Consider the following 7823-nt stretch of genomic DNA (forward strand, 5'->3'; position numbering starts at 1 on the left):
AAATTTGAAAATAGGGTTTGAGCTTCTGTAGGTACACTAGTAAACATAGGTTCTCGGATGGCACCCTCTCCTTTGAAAATTTGAAAATAGGGTTTGAGCTTCTGTAGGTACACTAGTAAACCTAGGTCCTCGGATGGCACCCTCTCCTTTGAAAATTTGAAAATAGGATTTGAGCTTCTGTAGGTACACTAGTTAACCTAGGTCTTCGGATGGCACCCTCCTCTTTTAATAGGTGAAACCCCTTTGTTACAAGGGTGAACCTCTCTTCCAGACAATGAGTACTTTCCTTGAGGAAAACCGATCTGCTTTTTAGATGGTGAGTCCCTTCCTAGAGGATAGCCAATCTCATTTTAAATAGGTGAAACCCCTTTGTTACAAGGGTGAACCTCTCTTTCAGACGGTGAGTACCTTCCTAGAGGAAAACCGATCTGCATTTTAGATGGTGAGTCCCTTCCTAGAGGATAGCCAATCTCATTTTAAATAGGTGAAACCCCTTTGTTACAAGGGTGAACCTCTCTTTCAGACGGTGAGTACCTTCCTAGAGGAAAACCGATTTGCATTTTAGATGGTGAGTCCCTTTCTAGAGGATAGCCAATCTCATTTTAAATAGGTGAAACCTCTTTGTTACAAGGGTGAACCTCTCTTTCGGACGGTGAGTACCTTCCTAGAGGAAAACCGATCTGCATTTTAGATGGTGAGTCCCTTCCTAGAGGATAGCCAATCTCATTTTAAATAGGTGAAACCCCTTTGTTACAAGGGTGAACCTCTCTTCCAGACGGTGAGTACCTTCCTAGAGGAAAGCCGATCCGCTTTTTAAATGGTTAGTCCCTTCCTAGAGGATATCCAATCTCATTTTAAATAGGTGAAACCCCTTTGTTACAAGGGTGAACCTCTCTTCCAGACGGTGAGTACCTTCCTAGAGGAAAACCGATCTGCATTTTAAATGGTGAATCCCCGGAGGATAGCCAATCTCATTTTAAATAGGTGAAACCCCTTTGTTACAAGGGTGAACCTCTTTTCCAGACAGTGAGTACCTTCCTAGAGGAAAACCGATCCGCATTTTAGATGGTGAGTCCCTTCCTAGAGGATAGCCAATCTCATTTTAAATAGGTGAAACCCCTTTGTTACAAGGGTGAACCTCTCTTCTAAACGGTGAGTGCCTTCCTAGAGGAAAGCCGATTTGCTTTTTAAACGGCGAGTCCCTTCCTAGAGGATAGCCAATCTCATTTTAAATAGGTGAAACCCCTTTGTTACAAGGGTGAACCTCTCTTCTAAACGGTGAGTGCCTTCCTAGAGGAAAGCCGATTTGCTTTTTAAACGGCGAGTCCCTTCCTAGAGGATAGCCAATCTCATTTTAAATAGGTGAAACCCCTTTGTTACAAGGGTGAACCTCCCTTCCAAATCTTCAAACCACTGTTCAACACCAAACGGACGCCGATCATCATAAAATCGCGCCAAACATTCAGAGGTAATTCCATGCATTCATTCTCTCCACCTCGGATCAACAAATCTCGGACTACGGACGGGTGAGCTACAGGTAAGTGTCTCTCTCTCCTCATTTCTCTTTCACACAAAATGAGCATGAGCTGGAAATAATTCCCCGCGGAGTCAGAGCTTTAACGGCAAAGGTAAGGCAATCGAATGTCAAGACTTATTTTCTTTAGATTTTTCCCCAGCAGAGTCGATTAAGGATCCGGGTGTCACATTGTCTTTGAAAGCAACCTCTAACCGAGATTACTTTCAAAGAGGGGCAATTGTTGACACCCGATTTTTAATCAATTTTTTCTTTAGTTTTATTTTCCAAAATTCACTAAAAAATCAAAAAATTAAAAAATCAACATTGGAAGCCTTGGCTAAGCCTAAGGAACCAATTTGGAACAAAAAATAATTTTTCATATTTTTCACATTTTTTTAATATTTTCGGAAAATAGGAAAATATTAGAAAATTCATAAAAAAAATGCTTTTCGAGGTCACAAAAATGTCCAATATTTTTCTTTTAATTCCCTTTTCATATTGGCCTCATAAAAAATTGAAAATTGAGTTTAATTTTAGGTGTTTCTTCACAATACCTAGAGTTGAATTTACATAAAAAATACCAATTGAGTTTTTTTATTTGCAATTTTTGCACATTTGTTGTCTAGACATTCAATTGCAGTCCCTTTGAACTTCAATTTGATCAATTGCACCCACAATTGCACGAATTGTACGAATTAGGCCAAATCCCCAAAAATGTTTGCAATTTAGTCCATAGGATTTCAAACTTTTAAAATTACTCGCAACCTAAGGACTATCATGGTAAAATTGGACTGTCCCCCTAGGTTTTCATGCATTCTAAATCGATTGGAATGGGTCTCACGGTCCAATTTGGTCGAATTAGCACCTAATTGAACATTTCCCTAAATCGGCAATTTCGGAAAATTTGGGAGTTTTTGTATAAATTGATGGGAAATTTTGGGCAAAAACACTTTTTTAGATAATATCCAGGGCCCTGAATCCAATTTTGAAGTTTAATTGCAAAAATTCCCAGTCAATTTGGATTAATTTTGAAATTTTGCAAAAATCCACTTTATGAACCGGTTCGGACCGGTCTGATCGCCGGTCGGACCTGTCGAACCGGTCCAAATAGTGTCATCTTCCCCAATTTACCCGCGCCATTTGCAGGTTTGAGTGGCGAACTTCAACGATCAAATTGACGTTCGATTCGACACCAATTAAATCAATTGATGTGGGGTTTTTGTAGTTCGAGTCATGCCCCGTCGATTGCCGCCAACGGCACGGTCAATCGTCGCCGGAGCGCAGAGAAATCACCGGTCAAAGGCGCGGCGGCACAAAAAGTCAACATTTCACAATCCGCGTCAAATTGGTGCTTGTTTTGCGATCAATCGAGGCCTAACGAACGTGAACGGAATCCTAACCGATTCCGTCGTCGTCCGGCACCCTATTTGCACGTGAGAGCACGTAAGGAGGCCTCGGTGAGCTCTCGCCCGTGCGCGCGCTAATTCGAAAATGCAAGTATAAAAGCCAAGGAAGATTCCAGAGCAAGGGGGGCTCATTTGGTTCGCAACATCAACAAATAGAGATAGAGAGAGAGAGAGCTAGAGCGAGAAGCTCTCGGGGACGCCATTGACGAAGCTTCGGATTGAAGCTTCACAACTTCATCCTAGGCGATTCGGACCAAATCGGACCATCAGATCGCCACCGGAAGCTCGCCCGAGCTTGGAGAAGACGATCGCACCAGCTCGTTCTACTTGGGACTTCTTAAAACAGTAAGTTGAACTTCCAAACTCAGCTCGGCACTCACATGGCATCACGTTGATTCGAGCACGATCCTTGAAATTATCGTGTGCGTTTTTGTTCGGGAGCATTGCTGACCATGATTGCACTTAGTTTTTGCATCGATTTTGTCTAAACACTACGAGTCGAACCTACCTCATGTCTCGGTCTGTCCGAACACCGGCCGGACGTATCCAGCCATTGCGAACTCGATCCGAGTTCGAGGTAAGCATTCTAGACCTCCTGTGATGCTATTACGTGAAGGAATTGATCTATTGTGCTCTGTGTTGCCCGATTGAAACATGTGAGATTAGGTCTGTGCAAGTTTGATTCCTAGCGATTTAGTGGATGAAATAGCTTGATTTTTAGATATGTTCATCTGCGAGGAGAGGTGAGTTGATTAGGGTTGGTTTCATGTCATTCCGGCGAGATCTCGCCGTTGGATCTCGCCGGAATGTTCTCGGCTGTCCGTTAGGCATCATCGAGAGGTTAAAGAAGACGATGGCGTGGCTCGGTCGGCGGGTCAAAGTCCGACGTGGCGTCCCGTGGTTGGTCCGGCTCGTCGTTGACTCGGCTCGGCCGTTGGCGCGGACGAGCCGAGTCGGCTTAGATCCGACGGCCACGATAATTAGTCCGATTTAATTTAGGGCCGTCGGATCAGCATTTTATTATTTTCGAATATTAGATATATTAGACAGAAAATAAAAATTAAAACGGTGCCGTTTAGGGTATATGTGATTACGTCGTCGTTTTGCGGTTTAGAGAATGAGCGGTCCAGATTAGATCTTAGGTTAATCGTGACCGTCCATACCTTGAATTCATACGATGCCGTTTAGGTCTTAGGTGAGTGAACGGCTGAGATCGGACTTGAAGTTAATCGTGACCGTCCGAAGTATTAATTGACACGGTGTCGTTTTGTTCGGAGGAGAGTCTACGGCCCGGATCGTGCCTTAGGATTTAATTGTAGCCGTCGGTTTAATAATTAAATGCGGCGTCGTTTTGCAGAGAGTGTCCGACATGGTGTCGTTTTGAATAAGGTGAGTCGACGGTTGAGATTAAATCTGGGATTTATCTCAACCGTCCATTTCATTTTATATATCCGAATATTCGAATATTAGTTTAGAAATTCCAAAAAATTATAAATAAATACCATGTGACGTCGTTTTTGTGTCGCGAGCGGTTTGTGGGCGATCCGACCGGGTTGACCGGTCATCGACCGGTTTGACCCGGTCCCGAAATATTAGTAAAAAATTAATAAAAAATAAATAAAATTTTCCAAAAATCCAAAAAAATTGTAAAAGTACTTAGAAAATTCATAAAAATTCCCGGATTTTTCCAAAAAATTTCTAAAAATTTCTAGATCGATTCGTGACTCATAAAGTCTGGATCAAAAATTTTGAGACTTCGAGGGTCGATGAATGTCGATCCGGAAAATTTCCAACTTTTTTTAGAAAATAAATAAAAAATTCAAAAAATTAGAAAAATTAGAAAAATTCCATAAAATCACAAAAAATGGGAAATGGCCACATTCAACTGGCCCGACCCCGATTTTGTGATTTTCGGGTCCTGAACCCCAAAATGACCATTCTACCCCTCCGGGCCTTCCGCCCCAAATTTTCCCGAACCATCCCCGGAGACCAAACTTGACTTATCTGTGGGCCGATAGAGCCATTTTTAGATATTGAGACTTAATTGATTGATTGAATTGATTGCGATTATTTTGATTGTGCATTAAATTTTCTGATTGTGATTGTTAGAATAGTAAAATTCCCATCTGCATGAATACCTTAGATCGTTAGGGCCTACCTCACCCGAAATTTCATCTGCACGAATTCTTAGGTTAGAAAATCACTCAACATCGGTAACCGAAAGGGCGTCAATGAAAATCTTGACGTAATCAAGTCCCCGGACCCAAAAATCTCTGGTTTTCGCGGAACCGAACGGTTTCTCCCGACCGCTCGATAGGATTTTCCGATCATACCCTCCAATAAATTGATCGGTAGCGACTCCAATTGCATGTACACATTGCACATGCCACCCGACCACACTAAGGTCGATATTTGATAATTTTTCTCTGACATCGCGATTCGAGTAATGGGTCTTGGGAGAGACCCGCGATCCTAAAAATCCCGCCGACAACCGGGGTTATTTACCATATAAAAAAAAGGATCGGCTCGTTAACCGTTAACCTTCGCCGGAAGGGAGGGTCGCGACAATGAGTATTGGGGCTCTAAAGTCCCTTGGCCAAATGCAAATGGTGTTTGGTTCTTTTTTTGGCTCACTTTGGGGATATGCACTTGCATCTCAAATACTCTGCCAAGGGACTTTTGCCCAAAGTAATTCAAGAGCTACTTTGGAAACTTGCATTCTCGAGATGCAAGTTCTCTCATTTAATGAAAATTTCTAAGCTTCCCCTTTTACCCTCATTCAGCAACCATAATTCATGTTTTGCCCATTTACTCTAAGACACGTTCAAACCCTAAAAAAGACACGAACACACATCTCTGGCCCTTTTTCCTCACCCTCTCTCACGACTCTTCCCGTCAACCTCTCTTGCTAAACACTGTTGTCCCTACGCCCTCAAGACGCCGCTTTATCTTCATCACACACGTCGTCATGCTCGCATCTCTTCTCGGGTAAGAATTTTTTATTTCTCTTGTTCATGTTGCCCTCAATTTTTGGCTCGGCCATAAGTTTGTGACGAGATCCCCCTCTCTCTCTGAACTCTGGTATCTAAAGATGGGTGTTTGTCTGTTCGTATGGCTCACGCCGATGATTCTTAGTTTTGTAAGACTTACCCGTGTTGGTCGAGCCCGATTGGCTGTGCCGCTGTGTGATGAATGGTCTCTGCATTTTCTTTTTTAATCAATTAGGATTGACATTTGGTTGAATTTTATCTAAAGTTTGTGGTTTTAGTTTTTGAATCATGTTGTTTGTTTTTGGTGAGTGAAGATCATTACGTGTTGGTGTTAGATGGAGTGGGTAGTCCGCTCCAAACCGACATTCGACTCTTTGTTGTATTTCTTGCGATTTATCGGCCTTCTATTCTTGTTGTCACACATTCTTGCTGAGCACAAACCAGTCAAAGTTTTCACTCCGGATTGTCATCCTTTCCCCAAAGAAAATTTTTCCGGACTCTGTGAAGTCTATTCCCATTGCCCTTTTATGATGTATCTACTGAAGTTGAAAACTAAACAAAATCAAATCAGTAGAGGTATCGCAGATTGATTTATGTAATGCTTGGATTGAGAGTTGATGGTGGCTCTTATGTTTGGACTTGCTTAAGCATCCTCGGATAAATCGATTTGTTTTTAAGTTGGGTGATAGTTCTCTGAAAAAACCTCGAGAACTTCTATTCGTTGTTCCTTATCCTGACGAACTTGGCAGCCACATGTGGCTTGAATACTCTTTTTATGCTTTGAAGGGAGAAGATATTCCTGTTTGCTATTTCTCTTCTTAGCTTGAGAGGCCTAGGTCTATAGAAAATATTGGAATTAGTTGATGAACCGGTTGTATCACAATTGGTGGTCCGTTTTGTTGTTCTATCTTGATTGGCTTGCTGGTTTAATATCTTTTTTTTTTTTGTGCCTCTCAATTGTGTCTATGGCGAGTTCATCAAAGGAAAAGGCAATTTGGATTGCCGAAGATGTGAAAATATTTTGTAAGTTGTGCATTGAGGAAATTGAGAAAGGCAACCGTCCCGCAACCAACAAGAGAGATGGATGAACAGTCATAATTAACAAGTTCGAAGAATTAACGGGTAAAAAGTATGATAAAATTCAAATGAAGAGTAAGTGAGATAATCTCAAGGAAGAATGGAAAAGATGGAGGACAACGATTTTAAGTGAAATAGGTCTCGGATGGGATGATAACAAGAAAACCATTGATGTACTAATAAATGGCGGGATGATAAAATAAAGGTTTGTATCACTTCCTCTTTTATTTTTCTGTTAAATTGAAGGTCATTGATACAACTTATTGAAATACTCTTATCATTATAACAGTCTGATAATAGGTTTAAGCCTTTTAGGAGGAAAGGCATACATCCTAATCTTGATATGTTGTTAGCTAGAATGTTCAGTAGTATAGTTGCTACCGGAGGAATCACATGGAATCTTGGACAAGGTTTATGTATTGAGGAGGATGTTGATGCCACACAACCTAATATTATTGATGTTGATGTATCTGCTGATGATATTTTGGAGTCCGAAGGTGGTGAAAATGTTGTTGAACAAAATGCAACTCAAACCCGTAAAAGAGTGATGCAGACTTCAATGAGGCAAGCTCGAGGAAAGAAAGAAAAGAAAATGACGCCACAACAACAGCTTGGAAACCAAATTGAAAGGATGGCTATTGAAAGTAGGAGCAATGCCATATCTCAAGCGGATTACGTATTTGGTCCTTACAAGGACCTCATGCAACTAGTGGATTCCATACCCGAGATTGTGCAAGATGAAAATTTATACTTTTTCGCAATCAAACATTTTAAGGAAAAGAAAGACAATTGGCAAGTCTTCATGAGCTTGAATAGCGAGGCACTAAGAGTCAA

Source organism: Rhodamnia argentea, chromosome 5, assembly GCF_020921035.1.
Source record: "Rhodamnia argentea isolate NSW1041297 chromosome 5, ASM2092103v1, whole genome shotgun sequence".
Lineage (NCBI taxonomy): Eukaryota > Viridiplantae > Streptophyta > Magnoliopsida > Myrtales > Myrtaceae > Rhodamnia > Rhodamnia argentea.